The 16,695-nt window shown below is 42.2% G+C and overlaps 1 pseudogene; it reads right to left on the bottom strand.

Moving 5' to 3' along the window:
* Positions 1 to 461: 461 nt before the first annotated feature.
* On the bottom strand, positions 462 to 4,972 carry LOC106584554 (hyaluronidase-like; annotated as a pseudogene).
* Between the last annotated feature and the right edge of the window lie 11,723 nt (positions 4,973 to 16,695).

Here is a 16,695-nt window from a genome sequence, read left to right as displayed (position 1 = left end):
GGAGAAGAGAGGAGGGGATAGGGTCAAGTGGGCAGGTTGTTGGGCGGCCGGCCGTCACAAGACGCGAGATTTCATCTGGAGAGAGAGGGGAGAAAGAGGTCAAAGCACAGGGTAGGGCAGTGTGAGCAGGACCAGCAGTGTCGTTTGACTTAGCAAACGAGGATCGGATGTCGTCAACCTTCTTTTCAAAATGGTTGACAAAGTCATCCGCAGAGAGGGAGGAGGGGGGGGGGAGGGGGAGGAGGATTCAGAAGGGAGGAGAAGGTAGCAAAGAGCTTCCTAGGGTTAGAGGCAGATGCTTGGAGTTTAGAGTGGTAGAAAGTGGCTTTAGCAGCAGAGACAGAAGAGGAAAATGTAGAGAGGAGGGAGTGAAAGGATGCTAGGTCCGCAGGGAGGCGAGTTTTCCTCCATTTCCGCTCGGCTGCCCGGAGCCCAAAACACTCCAGTGACTAGTCCCCTCTCTACAGTTTTAAACACTTGATGTTGAGGCAGAGGCCTAAGAACATGGCGTCTAATCAACACCATCATACCACATAGCCTGGACCCACCCCAATTTGCATTCCGCCCCAACAGATCCACAGATGATGCAATCTCTACTGTGCACTCCACACTACAGGAAACGGGGGGCTGAGCACGCCCCCATTCACATCGACGGGTCTATAGTGGAGCGGGTTGAGAGCTTCAAGTTCCTCTGTGTCCACACCACCAAGGATCTATCATGGTCCACACACACCAACATAGTCGTGAAGAGGGCATGACAACACTTCTTCCTCCACAGGAAACTGAAAATATTTGGCTTGGTCCATCAGATCCTCAAAAAGTTATACAGCTGCACCATTGAGAGCATCTTGACTGGCTGGATCACCGCGTGGTATGGCAACTGCTTGGCATTTTGACTGCAAGGCGCTGAGGGTAGTGCGTACAGCCCAGTACATCACTGGGGCTGAGCTCCCTACCATCCAGGTGGTGTCAGAGGAAGGCCATAAAAATTGTCCAGACACCCAAGTCATAGACTTTTCTCTCTGCTACCACATGGCAAGTGGTACCAATGCACCAAGTCTGGAACCAACAGGACCCTGAACAGCTTCTACCCCCAAGCCATAAGACTGCTAATTATTTAGTTTAATATTTAACCAAATAACTGAATCTGAATTTACACATAAGCTGCTGCTACTGTTTATTATCTATCACTTTATTCCTAGTTATATGCACATACAGTATCAACACTCTTAGAAAAAAGGGTTCCAAAAGGTTTATTTGGCTGTCCCCATAGGAGAACCCTTTTTGGTTCCAGGAAGAACCCTTTTTGGATCCAGGTAGAACCCTTTTGGAAAGGGTTCTATATGAAACCGAAAAGGGTTTTCACCTGGAACCAAAAATAGTTGTTCAAAGGGTTATTCTATGGGGACAACCGAAGAACCCTTTTAGGTTCTAGATAGCACATTGTTTTCTAAGAGTGTACCTCAATTACCTCATACCCCTGCACATCAACTCGGTACTGGTGACCTGTATATATAGCCAAGTTATCTTTACTCACTTTATTATTGCTTGTTTTACTTTTCTATTATTTCTCCATTTTCTTCCTCTCTGCATTGTTGGGAAGGGCCCATAAGTAAGCATTTCACTGTTAGTCTACACCTGTTGTTTACAAAGCACGAGAGGAATACCATTTGATTTGATTGGATTTCATTTGATTTGAGGCGAAGTGAAGTGACAGGATGACCATTATGTCCCCTAGCAGGCTGTTGTCCCTGGGCCAGGGTGACCAGTATGTCCCCTAGCAGGCTGTTGTCCCTGATCCAGGTTGACCAGTATGTCCCCTAGCAAGGGTGGCATCTGGGGCATCTCACAGTAGACCCCCGTCCAGCCCTGGTAGCACTGGCAGGTGAACTTGTGTTTCATGGCCAGGATGTCGTGGTTGTTAAGATGGCCGCTCACGTGGAAGCTGCGGGCCCAGGTTTCTGCTAATGTCGAAGAAGCGGGGTCGGAGGTAGGCCCCCAAGTCGAGGCTCTTCCTCACACACTTGCCATTCTTCTTGTACAGGTCTTCGCTGCACAGCTTGGCTGCTGAATTGACTTTGATGACATAGTAGCCTAAAGGGCCGTCAATGTACTTCTTCACGGCCAGGAAGTTTTCTGGAGGTACACGTAGACAGGCAGATACACAAACACATAATGATTCACAGCATAAGTATAGGTGTCACTGTAAGTATAGCTAAAAATAGGTCTGCAGTTAAATGGAAATAGTAGTTATGTTGAATGAACCTTCCTTCTGTCACCCACAGTATGTTCATTACTTCATGTACAGATCTAGGATCTTAATTTGATCCAGTTTGCTACATCAGAAAAAGAATCCTGCAACTACAAGAAATGTGGATAATGTGGATTATAATTCATTTACATTTTTGTAGGGGTTGATATATTTTTAGTTAGGGCAAATCAAATCTGACATTTAAAGTGAACATTACAAACTTTAGAAGCCTTTTTAAACCTTGAATACACTACAAGTTTGGATTCTCAGCAACAAAAAAGTAATCAAATTAAGATCCTACATCTGTACTGACTATCCTTTGATGCACTTCTCTTTTCTTCTCTAATTCATTGCCTCTTAAAACTGTAATAGAGGGAATTCAGGCTTAATTATGAAATGTCCCATCTGATACACAGAATGAGTTCGGTAAAAACATATCATCATTTGAATACGAAATAGTGGAAAAATTCCTCCTTTAAGTCCTTCACCCTGTACAGGTGTGGGATCTTAATTTGATCACACTTTTGTTTCTGAGAATTTTCCTGCACCGCAGGAAATGCAGATGAGCTTCATGATTTACATAAATTCACTGATAACTTGCACTAACACACGGTTCTATTAACAGTATTGCACTTTTTATTTAGCCTAATTTTGGCTAGCTAATAGCTTAACCACCGACTAAATGTTCAAATCCTGTTGCTGCAGGATAATTTTTCTGCCACAATACTGGTCAAATTAAGATTCAACATCTGTATATAATGCAAATTAATTCACATCCTCACTTCATGTGTTACTGATGCGCCTCTTGTAAACAGAATGCAAAAGGACCCACAAAATCCTTTTCCAAAAGAACACCACAGCACTGTCTGTCTGATATAAATCAGGCCATTTCCAAGGCTCCTAATCTCATAAACCACAGTGACTGTGCTGAAACATACTATTTTAGGAGACACTGAGAACTGGCTAGGAAGGGAATCCCACGTTGAAAGTGCTTGATGTCATGTCCTGTCATGGAACCCTGTAGACACTCGCAGCTCTTGCTTACTGCAGGCAACAAGACATTATTATGTAATGATATTTTATATACTTTAACGTTGAAGCATGGGTCACATGTTTCATGACTCTCCATTTCATGGTTTCTCCCTGGAGTACAGAAAGAGGCACACTTTTTTCTTAACCAGCACTTTCACATCTGGGTTTGATGATTAGTTGAAATCACGTGTTTCCAGAAAGTAACAAAACTGTGCCCCGCTGTGGATCCAAGGGATTCAGGATTAAGAAACCCTACTCTATGGAAAATGTTGAGTTCGAGCATCTTCGGAGGAGCCCCAAATACCATTCTCGACCCCCCAAGAGCTGCGCTCTCTCCAATAGTGTGGACCAGAAGCTTCGGTTGATTAATAGCTTTTTATCCACCACACTGACTAGGTGGCAAAACATGGGGCGAGACGAGACAAGTTGCTTGACAGAAAAATGCAGAGGTTAGGTAGTTTATCACAATGACTGACAGGCAATAAAACACTTGCAGCAATGAGAAAAATAGCTAACTTAAGAAAATGTGTTGGAATATTTATCCTTGTCCTAACATCTATTTTTGCTCTTGAACCAACAGAAACGGAAGATATCAGTTTCCCAATATCACCAGTGTTTAGTAATCTTTCTCACCTCTGAGAGGACCGCGTAGAAGAGTCTGTAGTAGACAAACACGGCAGAGTGAAGTCAGTGTGTGTGATGGACGCAATCCTCATGGCCTCTGACTGGGTAGTGAACGAACTTGACGGTGTTGGCCGTGGACTTGAGTTCGTAGTAGGTACACGGAAGGGTAGAGGTCTGTGCTCTCACTTCAAAGCCACACCAGGTGGTCATTATGGATGTGCTCCACGTTAGACATTCACTCATGCAGCGATGCAGGTGTGTCTTGACGCCTTAGTTTTTGAGGTCAGGGAACAGTTTGAAGCCCCAGAGGCCGTCAGGTCATCAACTTTCGGCTAACAGTAGAATGTGGTTCATCAAATCAAATTTTATTGGTCACATACACATGGTTAGCAGATGTTATTGCAAGTGTAGTGAAATGCTTGTGCTTCTAGTTCTGACAGTGCAGCAATATCTAACAAGTAATCTAACAATTCAACAACAACTACCTAATACACACAAATCTAAGTAAATGAATGGAATGAAGGCCTGTCCAGCCCTCTCAAATGCCTCCTTGACCTCCTTCTCCACCTTGATCTCAGGCCAGCCTAGATGGAGCTTTCGGATCTGCTCCTTGGAGCCCGAGTTGCTCACCCAGTTGCTAACCTAATGGGCCTCCAGTTCTCCCAGTCAATGACACCCAGGCCTCCTTGTGGAGGATGAGCTTGTCGCTGTCAGCCCTGGCCTTGCTCAGGTGCTTGGACAGGCTCTGGTTCTGGGGCAGGCCCCCATTGATGGGGTCCCCAGAGCTGGCGTAGTAAGGGTAATAGCCCAGGTGGCTGTGGTAGAAGATGGTGACATTAGGTCCACTAAGGGTCTCGTTGAGGTTTGCCACGATGTCAATGACACTGAGGTCCAGGTCCACCTTCAAGTGAAGGCGGTAGGACTCCGTGGGGGCGTTCCACACACTATGAAGGGCCGGTGAGGGATCAGAGAAGCCTGGGCATGCTTCATCTGCTCACTACCGGCTCTTTCCCTGACCCCAACCCACAACGCCACCACCAGCTGACAGCAGCCAATCAGCGGCATCGCCCACATGGATCAATAGGTCATCCTATTCCACATCAAAAGGGGAAAAGACAGGAGAGAAATCACTACATCTTTTTGCGGGAAAAAGTAAACACATCTTGTCTTAAGTGGGGTTGGTGAAAGGACAAGTGAGTGAGGGTCACTGAGCTGCACTGCTCAAGATTCCACACACTGTTCTTCTCAGAGAAAGGTGCCATTTCACTTGTCAAGCTCTGTGAAGTCTGCCGAACTCGGTTTGTCATGTACATGTATGCCTACATTTCCCTAACAAAGATGTATTGAGTTGGCCTTCATTAGTCAAATAAAATAAAATGAAAATGTATTTGTCACATTCACGTGTTTAGCAGATGTTATTGCAGGTGTAGCAAAATGCTTGTATTCCTATCTCCAACAGTGCAGTAATATCTAACAAGTAATATCTAACAATACACACAATCTAAAGTAAAGGAATGGAATTAGAATATATAAATATATGGACGGGCAATGTCAGAGCGGCATAGACTAAGAATAGGATAGAATATAGTATATACATGTGAGATGAGTAATGCAATATGTGAGCATTATTAAAGTGACTAGTGTTCCATTATTAAAGTGGCCAGTGATTTCAAGTCTATGTATATCGGGCAGCAGCCTCTAATGTGCTAGTGATGGCTATTTAACAGTCTGATGGCCTTGAGATAGAAGCTGTTTTTCAGTCTCTCTGTCCCAGCTTTGATGCACCTGTACTGACCTCGCCTTCTGGATGATAGCAGGGTGAACAGGCCGTGGCTCGGTTGGTTGATGTCCATGATGATCTTTTTGGCCTTGCTGTGACATCGGGTGCTGTAGGTGTCCTAGAGGGCAGGTAGCTTGCCCCCGGTGATGCGTTGGGCAGACTGCACAACCCTCTGGAAAGCCCTGCGGTTGCGGGCGGTGCTGTTGCCATACCAGGCGGTGATACAGCCCGACAGGATGCTCTCAATTGTGCATCTGTAAAAGTTTGTGAGGGTTTTAGGTGCCAAGTCAAATTTCTTCAGCCTCCTGAGGTTGAAGAGGCGCTGTTATTGTGACCATAATAAAGACATTTACATATCAAAGTGGGCCTTAATAAGAACTATTGTGTCTGTTGTATTTTGACAATGATTCTGCACGCATGCATACCAACACACACACACTCCCTCTCTCACACACACACACTCATTCTCGCTCTCACACACACACACGTTGGTTTTACTATCCAAGTGGGAACATTTATTCGCATTCAAATTTATATTTTCCCTGACCCCTAACCCTAAACTCAAACCTTAACCAAACCCTTAACCCTAACGTTAACCCTAAGCCCAAACCTCTAACACTAAAACTAAACCTAACCCTAATACCAACCCCTAACCTTAATTCTAACCCTAACCCTAAACCTAACCTCTAAGCCTAAAATAGCATTTTTCCTCTTGGGGACCTGCGAAATGTCCCCACCTGTCAAATGTTCCATGTTTTACTATCCTTGTGAGGACTTTTGGAACCCAAAAAGATAGTAAAGGGGACCACACACACACATGGGCACGCTCATTCTTTTCTAGAAAACTCTTTCCAGCTTCTTATGTAAGATGCCCCCACATCTAATTGCAATTGGCGCCCTCTCCCATTGCAGTTCCCTTTTTCCGAGTGCAGAGAGAGAAACCATGACCCCACTCTCGGGATACATGGCTACTGAGGTTGTCTCCAAGAGAGACATGGAAACTCAGCAGTCATTTTCGCCCACCACTAACACGGAGCAGGAGAGAGGGAAACCACTGATGGGAATGTGATTGCTCCATTAATTTAAGAATTCACTCACTCCTAGGAAAGCAGCTTTGTATATATAGGCAATAGGCTCATTGTATGTTGTCAAATCAAATCAAGTTGTATTGGTCACATACACATATTTAGCAGATGTTATTGCGGGTGTAGCGAAATGCTTGTGTTCCTAGCTCCAACAGTGCAGTAGTATCTAACAGTGCAGTAATATCAAAAAAATTATTCACAACAATACACACAAATCTAAAAGTAAAAAAATGAAATTAAGAAATATATAAATATTAGATCGACAATAATCAAGATAGATTTCGGTATAATTTTGACCAGTAACTGATTCTGAGTAACTGAACGTATTTTGTTATTCATAAATGTTTCAGACCAGAAAGAACCATATGGTTGTTGTTGTTTTGGGTAATTAAATACTGTGCCACTCCACAGAATTCAGGAAAATGAATATGTAGTTATAACTGAAGAGGAAAAGGCTTTAGGCAGGGAGTCCTGTACCATGCTTTGACAGTCAAACTGTACAGTAATCCCTGCCCAAGACAAACAGTCTGTGGTGAAGTCTTTCAGGCCGTCCTCAAACCAAAACTAGTCACAATGCCTCCAGGAACACCACTCGTCCTGACCACTAAAAATACCCCCCCCCCCCCCCCCCCCGAAAAAACAATGTCTCTGAGTCAAAAGGGACAAAAGACTCCACATTTGATGTCATGTCTTTCCTCAAATAGACACAATTGCACTCAAACGGGAGCCAGCTTTCCTGACTGTGCTGATTGATTCCAGATGAACGTAGCAGGGGTGAACTTTGAGAATGGAAGCTAACCTTTCTCTTAAAACTTCAATGAGCAGACAAAGCAAGTATCCTAATCACTTGCTATAGGATAGCATGATCTGTCTGTGTACATATGGACTATGTTCAATCAGCCATTATAAAAATGTTATACATTATCCTCTATTAGTGTCATTACTTAGTAATACTGACAGTTATGTCTTGTATCATCACTAGCTTTCAGTTCATATACCTTTCATACTTTGACATATGAACTGCAATTTTGCACGGAAAATAATCATCAAACTATTTTAGTTTGTTCCCATAAAATACTGGGAGCAGCTAAAATGAAATGAGTCCCTCGCCGATAGTTTGTGGTAAGAAAATAATATCTATACTGTATATATATATATATATATATATATATATATATATATATATATATATATATATACATGGTGACGATATGTGGCATATCGTCACCATGTGTGTGCAATTGGCATATATGTTGGTCAGGGCAACTTATCCTCATCCATGGGGTGCATGAAGACCCTGTTCATACATGTATTTAATTCACAGGCTGTTCATGTAATTTGGAAAATATGTGACCAACATTGGAAGTAAATGACCCATCTTTAAGTACGATGCCTACGGGCTCTAGCCTCTGTGTAGAACAATCATAGTCATTATATCGCAATTACATTAATTGTACAGTGTTTACAGTAACATTTGTGCAACAAAACTGTGTATCCGAATGTGTGTGTATGTGTTTGTGTCTGTGTGTCCGGATGTGTGCGTATTTGGGAGGGTGCGCAGGTGTGAGTGCATGCATGTGTACTGGCCAGCACTGCACTGTCTGTGGATCTTTTGTCAATGTGATAATGTGCTTCTGGGGGAGCTGGGATGGCGTGAGGTTGAATGTTGAAAAGAACGAGTGTGGAAATAAAAGTAAACATGTGGAGACACTAATCTGCACCACAGTGCTGGGCAGAACAGATGAGTCAGACTCTCTCTCTCTGCTTATTTTGGATCCAGCGCTAGTCTAGTCAGCATCCAGGGAGATGTTTATTGATGCTATCCCTGTGATCTGCATATCATGTGTAAGGTCTTTCACTTTTCCACCGTGTGTGTCTGTGTTCCTATCTGTGCAATCATGGGTCTAACAATTGTTATGAAACAGGTTGGCCTTGATGAAAGCAGGCTATTGTCGGCCTGTCAGGAACTTGATGCACTTGTCACTATTCCAGTTCTCATGAACATTATAACAAACTGTGCTCTAATAACACCCTCCCTACATAATTCACACATGCAATTGTGCACGCACGGTATGCACGTACACCACCACCCATGAACTAATTTGTGGGCTGTTCTAAAGCTTTGATCCTGTCTTCAAATCTTGCGGTCTTTCTACCCCCCTCTTCAGTTTGGTGAATATAATTCCCATATGTGATGGTGGTTGTATTCATATTCCCTGCCAGTTCATCTACTGCGGCACCATACTTTTGGTTCAATACGTCATCTCTGAGTTTCAATCTTAATGATCCTGCAAGTCTTAAATATTATCATTGTCAGATGCTGCAATTTTGATCCCCTCATGGATATGTACTGTAAGGCCTGTGAAACTAAAAGCTGTAGACGTAAACACAAATTATGATAGAAATAAGCTTGATCTGAGCTGTGATTACTTCTTTATTTTTTAAATTATTGTTTATTTAACCTGTCACGAGTGTGTTTAGGAATGGACCAAGGCGCAGCGTGAGTATCGTTCCACATCTTTTATTTGAATGTGAAACTTTGCAAGACAAACAACAAACTATAAACAAAACCCAAACCGTGACGACAGAGGTGCAACATGCACTAACTCAAAATAATCTCCCACAAAAACAAGGGGGAAAAACAACTACTTAAATATGATCACCAATTAGAGACAACGATGGCCAGCTGCCTCTAATTGGGAATCATACGAAAACCCCAAACATAGAAAAAAGAAACTAGAACACAACATAGAAAAACTAAACTAGACAAAAACCCCCAGTCACGCCCTGACCTACTCTACCATAGAAAATAAGAGCACTCTATGGTCATGACGTGACATAACCAGTAAGGGCTCTTTGAGATTTGAAATCTCTTTTTGAAGAGCGTCCTGGCCAAGATAGGCAGCACCAAGTCATTACACAATTACAGACAGACAACATGAAAAACAAGTAATCTAGAAAAAACCATAGAAATCAAACGAGTATAACGAAATCATAAAACAACAAATTAAAACATTGACAGGTCTATTAAGGCGAGACCCAGATGCAGACACAGGAGGCAGATGGTTGGAGTCTTACAATGTTTATTAATCCAAAAGGTGTAGGCAAGAGAATGGTCGTGGACAGGCAAAAGGTCAAAACCAGATCAGAGTCCAGGAGGTACAGAGTGGCAGACAAGCTCGTGGTCAAGGCAGGCAGAATGGTCAGGCAGGCGGGTACAGAGTCCAGAAACAGGCAAGGGTCAAAACTGGGAGGACTATAAAAAGGAGAATATCAAAAAGCAGGAGAACGGGAAAACCGCTGGTTGACTTGGAAAAACATACAAGACGAACTGGCACACAGAGACAGGAAACACAGGGATAAATACACTGGGGAAAATGAGCGACACCTGGAGGGGATGGAGACAATCACAAGGACAGGGGAAACAGATCCGTGCATGACAAGGTCAAGGAATCAGCTTCAAAATCCTTCATCAATGATTTAAAAACACCAATCAGGATATAATACCATGAGTAAGACTTAGCTATGATCTAAAGCAGGGGTACTCAACTCTTATCCTATGAGGTCCAGAGCCTGGTGGTTTTCCGTTCTACCTTATAATTAAATCAGTCCCTGATTAGACGGGAAAATGAAAACAAGCACTGGAACTGGCTTCGAGGTCCAGAGTTGAGTTTGAAGGATCTAAAGTCTCACATACCTCTTTCCAAGCTTCTACTGATCTAGTCTTGTCCCGTGGATTCTGAGGCACAGGTCCAGGTCCTCTTGAAACGATAAGTGTCCAACGATGCTCTCCTCTTTCCTAGATGCCTCTTTATCTGGGTTTTTGGGGTGCAGCAGTGCCCTTCACTTTAGATCCCCCCTGGGTCCCTTGGTATCTATGTGGCCAGAGATGCCCCTCTGTTGTTGGCTTGGCTCCTCCTCATTGACCTGGCTAAGTCAGGCAGTGGAGATGGCACAAAGGCCAGGCACAGGGGTACACCGCTCTTGCAATAGATGGGACCCATCTCTAGCAGTCGCTCTCACTCTGCTAACTATCTCTTCTCAACTGGAGGATTTTAAACAAAGAGTGTTATGTTTCAAACATGAAAACAGATGGCATGTATCATCATGGACTTCATCAAATGGTCAATGGCTTCAGTTCAAAAGAGACCTGTTACAAAGTAAGAAAGCTTTTTATTTTTTATTTTATACAATCACAGAATTTGCGTTCTGTTACAACCCACGACTACATCTACAAGGTAGACTCCGCACACAGGTACAGTAGATGCTTTCAGTTTTCAGGAAAGGAAATGTGTGGCTAAGGTGCATATGGATAAGGTGTAACGTGGATAAGGTGTAGAATATTACCATGGACGACCATAGTAATAAGGTGTAGAATATTCTAACAGACCATATGGCAGAAATCATGGTACAGTCAGAGTTAATCTTTATTTCAACAGTTCTGAAAATAGCTCTCGCAGCAGTTGCGTGTACTTTTCGTAATGTAATATAATTTGTTTAGCACCAAAGAAATGTACTAAATGTACAATCTATTTACAAAAGTTATGGGCATGTCACACAAACATATGGACTACATGAGAAAGTAGGAAAACAGTCTTTGGTAGTCACGGAATACTAACTAAAACTAACTGTATGCTGTTTGGTGCATATACATGTGCCATCAAAGCACATTCCTCCAACCTAAATATTTCCTGTGGAAACAGCAGAACCACCCGCTAACAGTGGGAACATTTTATTGCATTCCAAGACAACATAAAAATGGCTGACTGGGCATTCCTGTCCTCCCTCTATCTGATTGTGATGGGGAGTGATGAGGTGGTGAGCAAGATCCTTCCCCTCAGCTGCAGAAACACTGAAAAGGCTTACAATTACAGAGCTCAGCTGTTATTGACATCGTGTGGACACTGGCAGACCTTGAGAATGGAAGAGCATTGTCTGGCAAGGTGTTCTTTTTCCAAAAAAACGTTAACCCTGTGGGACACAGCAGTTGGAGCACGCATGTCGTCTATAGATGACCCGCAGTACCCTAATCCCTCAATGACAACTTTGGCTGGACCCATTGACAACTTTTGGAGAACTTTTGACTATGGCTGCATCTATGAATGATTACAGTCAGCTTTCTGTTTCAAGCAGTCATGAACATTGTGAATTATTGACCTGCACTGATAAGGGAAGGAAGGGCTCCTACCCTCAATAGTTCTCATGCACTTATTTCCTAAAACATTTAATTAACAGACTAAGGAAAATAGAGCTCAAGGTGTCTAGAGATCAAATAAATATTGGTGTCTGCCCAACTTCTTTGTCACACAGGGGACATACAAGGAACAGATTATGCCTATAGACCTTTTCATGATGGTGGTTCATTCAGAATTAGGGTAAAACAAATTAAACAGACATCATATTTAGGACCTATTTAAATTGTAGTTGTCTGGGTCTAGACACCAATTCTAAAATAGGAAACATCATAGGCAAGGTAATTACATCAAGCCCTTCTGTGGCAGACAACATTAAATTCAATGTTGTTGTATGAGTCCTTCTCTTCATAACCCAGGGGTGGAGTCAATTCATTATTTCATCAAATGGAAATGGCCTGCTATTGATACATTTCTTCCTATCTTCATTAATGAAAATTCAAGCCAAATCCTCCATTGACTGTTGAAATAAATAGATCCCAGTCCTTGAATTGTAAACGGTGTGTAACTGGCTGCAGGGAAGTCAGGCACAGGAGAGCGGAAATGGGTAACAGCCGGAGCACTTTAATGATGCAAAAACAAACGGCACCCAGAACAGCAAAATACGGGTTGAAATAATCCGTCGCAACCCAGTCTAAATTGCACAAAACACTTACAACAAACAATTCCACACACAGACATGGGGGGAACAGAGAGTTATATACACGACAAGTAATGAGGGAATGTAAACCAGGTGTGCGGGAAAACAAGACAAAACAAATGGAAAATTAAAGGTGGATCGACAATGGCTAGAAGACCGGTGACGTCAACCGCCGAACGCCGCCCGAACAAAGAGGCGGAAGTCGTGACATGAATAAACCCCAGCCCTTGAATAGACCCCAGCCCTTGAATAGACCCCAGCCCTTGAATAGACCCCAGCCCTTGAATAGACCCCTTGAATAGACCCCAGCCCTTGAATAGACCCCAGACCTTGAATAGACCCCAGCCCTTGAATAGACCCCAGCCCTTGAATAAACCCCAGCCCTTGAATAGACCCCAGCCCTTGAATAGACCCCAGCCCTTGAATAAACCCCAGCCCTTGAATAAACCCCAGCCCTTGAATAAACCCCAGCCCTTGAATAGACCCCAGCCCTAACGCAGTGTCTACCTCCATCTAGTGGTGAATAATGAGTTGTCCTACCGTAAGTGAAAGAAAGGTTCAATATTAGAAGACATAAAAGTAATTGAAAAATTTACCATACCATCTGAAACAGAATACCTTATTATAATCAGCCTATGGTCTGTCTATATGTTGACATGTGGCAGGTCTACGGTTGTCAATGTCAGTGATTTAACCGAGTAGGAGTCCTGATATAGACTCAGGTCCCCCCTCTGTCTATCTATTTTAATCTAAAAGGCGTAACTCCTACTCTAAAAAGCTTTATGAACACAGGCCCTGACCGCGTAGACCAAATAAGATAAAGTTCAATCTTTTTGCACTGACAGTCCCTTAACCATTTTTTTGCAGTTGTAACTGTCGATGATAGAATGGTCACGCTGGAAACTAACAGATCCAGCCATCTTTCCACACAAAAAGGGTCAACTGCTGCTCTCCCACGCTTTTCTACAACTACATTCCTCACAGGAAGTGAAAATATTGACTATTTTGGGTGTATTACGAACAAGTAATTACGTAAAGGAAACCCCTGCAATTGTATTGTTCAAAACAATAAATCTAGTCCATTTGCATTGAAATACAAATGCTAAATTGTATATTGTTCTGACAAGAAACAAAACAAATGTCTGTTGTTCAGTTCTTCTTCATAAAACCTTTATAAGGTATGCATGAATGCAACATAAATAATGTGTACTTGTAAGCAAATGTGATGCAATAAAATTGGTAGCAAAATAAAAAAAGGGTTTATGAGGCTTTATTAAACCTTTGAATGTAATGTTACATATACATTGTTATGTCCAAAGTCTACTCTAGATAGTGATGATTTGGCTAAAACCTCTGATTGAAGTGTTTCAGGCTTTGTCTAGACTAGGAACACTGGCCTATGACGAGCCCATGACACAGAAAGGCCTAATTGTGCCCACCATCTTGATCTGACGTCTGCTTCATGAATGCAGCACAGAATCTACTTGGGATGTGAATTGATGAATATTCACCAGCCCACATGTTACCGTCACCACCTGAAATGACGTGACCCATCTGAGGGAGAAAAACATAGTGAAGAATTGATTTTGGTACTTAGTTTAGTTTATTAATTCGAACATTTAAAAAAACAAGCACACATAAAATTTGAAAAACCATGCATGCACATTCTCAAACCATTGAGGATAACACATAATAATGTCTAGGAATGCACAGAAGAGGCCTAGGGAAAGGGAGGGGGAGTGGTGGATGTCTCAAAACTAGGGGTCTTTCCTTTCTTCATTTCCTGTTCAGCCCATTCTCTTGTCTTAATTACATTCTCTCTGTCTCTCTTTGTTGCGCAATCCACTGGCAGTAGTCTGTGAGTGTCGAACCACAGACAAAACAACACTAGTGGAAATTGTGTGCCCTCCGCCGCTATTTCTGTCACCTTTGTGTGTGTGTGGAGATCAAGAGATGTGTAAATGTATGAGAGATAACGAGAGGTGGCGAAGAGGTCAAAAGGTGTGTGTGTGTGTGTGTTTGTGTGTGTGTTTGTGTGTGTGTTTATGTGTGGTGTGTGTGTGTGTGTGTGCGTGTGTGCCTGTGTGTGTGTGTGTGTGTGTGTGTGTGTGTGTGTGTGTGTGTGTGTGTGTGTGTGTGTGTGTGTGTGTGTGTGTGTGTGTGTGTGTGTGTGTATGTGTGTGTGTGTGTGTGTGTGTGTGTGTGTGTGTGTGTGTGTGTGTGTGTGTGTGTGTGTGTGTGTGTGTAATGGGATTATTTTCTCCTTAAGAGGCATTAGAAGAAGACAAAAAGGATCCATCAAACGCATTTGGTGTGTCATCACAGTGGTCTCTGATCTGTGGTCAGACTCGCTCAGGTGGAACAAACTTAAACGTGCACCTTTTTTCAATGCTGATTTGAATGTTATTGAGAAAATAGAAAGGTGTCAAAATAAATTTTTGTTTCGCAAACATCCTTTATGAATGTAAAAGTAATCCAAGAAGTTATCATCTACAGTAGTTTATAAAAAGTATCTGTAATCTGATTACAATATTTTTGCTGGTAACATAACTGAATATGTTTTTTGCATGCATTCGTACGTGTGTGAGTGAGAAAAAGAGAGAGAGAGAATCTTGTGGCCACCACATAAAATTAACGTTTATTGGTTGTGTAAACAGATTTGCAGATGTTAGTGCAGGCGCAGCGAAAAGCTTCCAATTCAAAACAATACACACATAATCCATAAAGTGATTTTTTTTATTAAGAAGTATCAGAAAGAGCAATATCAGAACAAGCAATGTCAGAGTCAAATGGTAAGACTTATGATGCAGCAAGTCTCTCCCCGCTAATATTAGCCTAGTGTTGAATCCAATAACCTTTTAACGTCACACACCCAAACACACAAGAAGGGTTGCTAGCCTAATAGATTAGCGCTTTGCTAATAGCTCTCTGACAGGGTTTAAGGAAGGACCAGGTGGCACCTGGTAGGACACCCTCCTCAGATAAAATCTGACCATCTGTCTACCTCTCTTCCTCCCTTCTTTATATGTTAGATGAAAGACATAGAGGAGCACTTAGAGGCAAATCTCCACCCCAGGGAGTATTGATTAAAGCTCAGTGTTTGGGGTGAGATAATGAAGCACAGGGCAGTGTGGTAGGATAAGACTTGAGGACATTAAACCTGAAAACACCAAGTGCAGTTGGAAAGGTTTCCTAAAAGCACTTTGGTTCTCCGTTTACACCTATAGCCAACCCCAAGGCCCAACATATTTAATTTATATTAGCCATAGTTGTTTGCCGTTTAAGTTCATGTTGAAATTCCAGTGTCACTAAATGCTGTCTGCACTACAGATGAAAACTCATAGTCTTGTTTGGAGCAATTTTACTGAATGAATGATTATATAATAAAATCCTGAATAAGATGAACGTTTGAGTTTTAGGAACACAGATGCCAGCTTGAGGCTATCAAGTAAAAAAGTGGTCGATTATTTTCCATTATTTTATTGAACAAGAGAATCTAAGAAATTACAGTCATATTTTATTCAATGTTAGTCATACTCTACTAATCATGTTCAAATTATGATATAGGTTTTGGACTTGTTTTAAAACTCCCAAAAATATCCATATTGATAGCAATTGAACTCACTGAACTCAGTTGTGTTTGAGAGAGAGAACTAGAGAAGAAGAGAGAGAAGCAAAATATTACTTATTTTGTTTTTATATAGCAGGTTCATGTGCTCAAAATGCTTCTGGATGTAATAAGTAGGTTATATGCTGTACATATGTAACATTGTATCGCTCTCTTTGAAAATATGACAACAGCAGTAGCTCCAACCTATAAATAGCAAACATGTTCAGCTGCCAAACGTTCTACAACGTTGCTGATAGAAACCACAAATAGAGCCGATGTGATTACTTATTCTACATGTCAGAGAAGCATGTTTGCGCTACATATGATTTCTATCTAAACGTTCCAAAACGTTGTGTCCTGCTGAACGCGCCCCAGTCTCCGCCCAGCTCTGCGCGCACCCCCTTACATCGTAACGCATTCCTTTTGCAAAATCCACTGGGAAATAGGGCTAGACCATTCCATCCTTCGTGATATTTTGGGA

This window comes from Salmo salar, chromosome 23 (assembly GCF_965601325.2).
Source record: "Salmo salar chromosome 23, fSalSal1, whole genome shotgun sequence".
NCBI classification, from domain to species: domain Eukaryota; kingdom Metazoa; phylum Chordata; class Actinopteri; order Salmoniformes; family Salmonidae; genus Salmo; species Salmo salar.
This window is presented reverse-complemented; position numbering and strand designations above follow the sequence as displayed.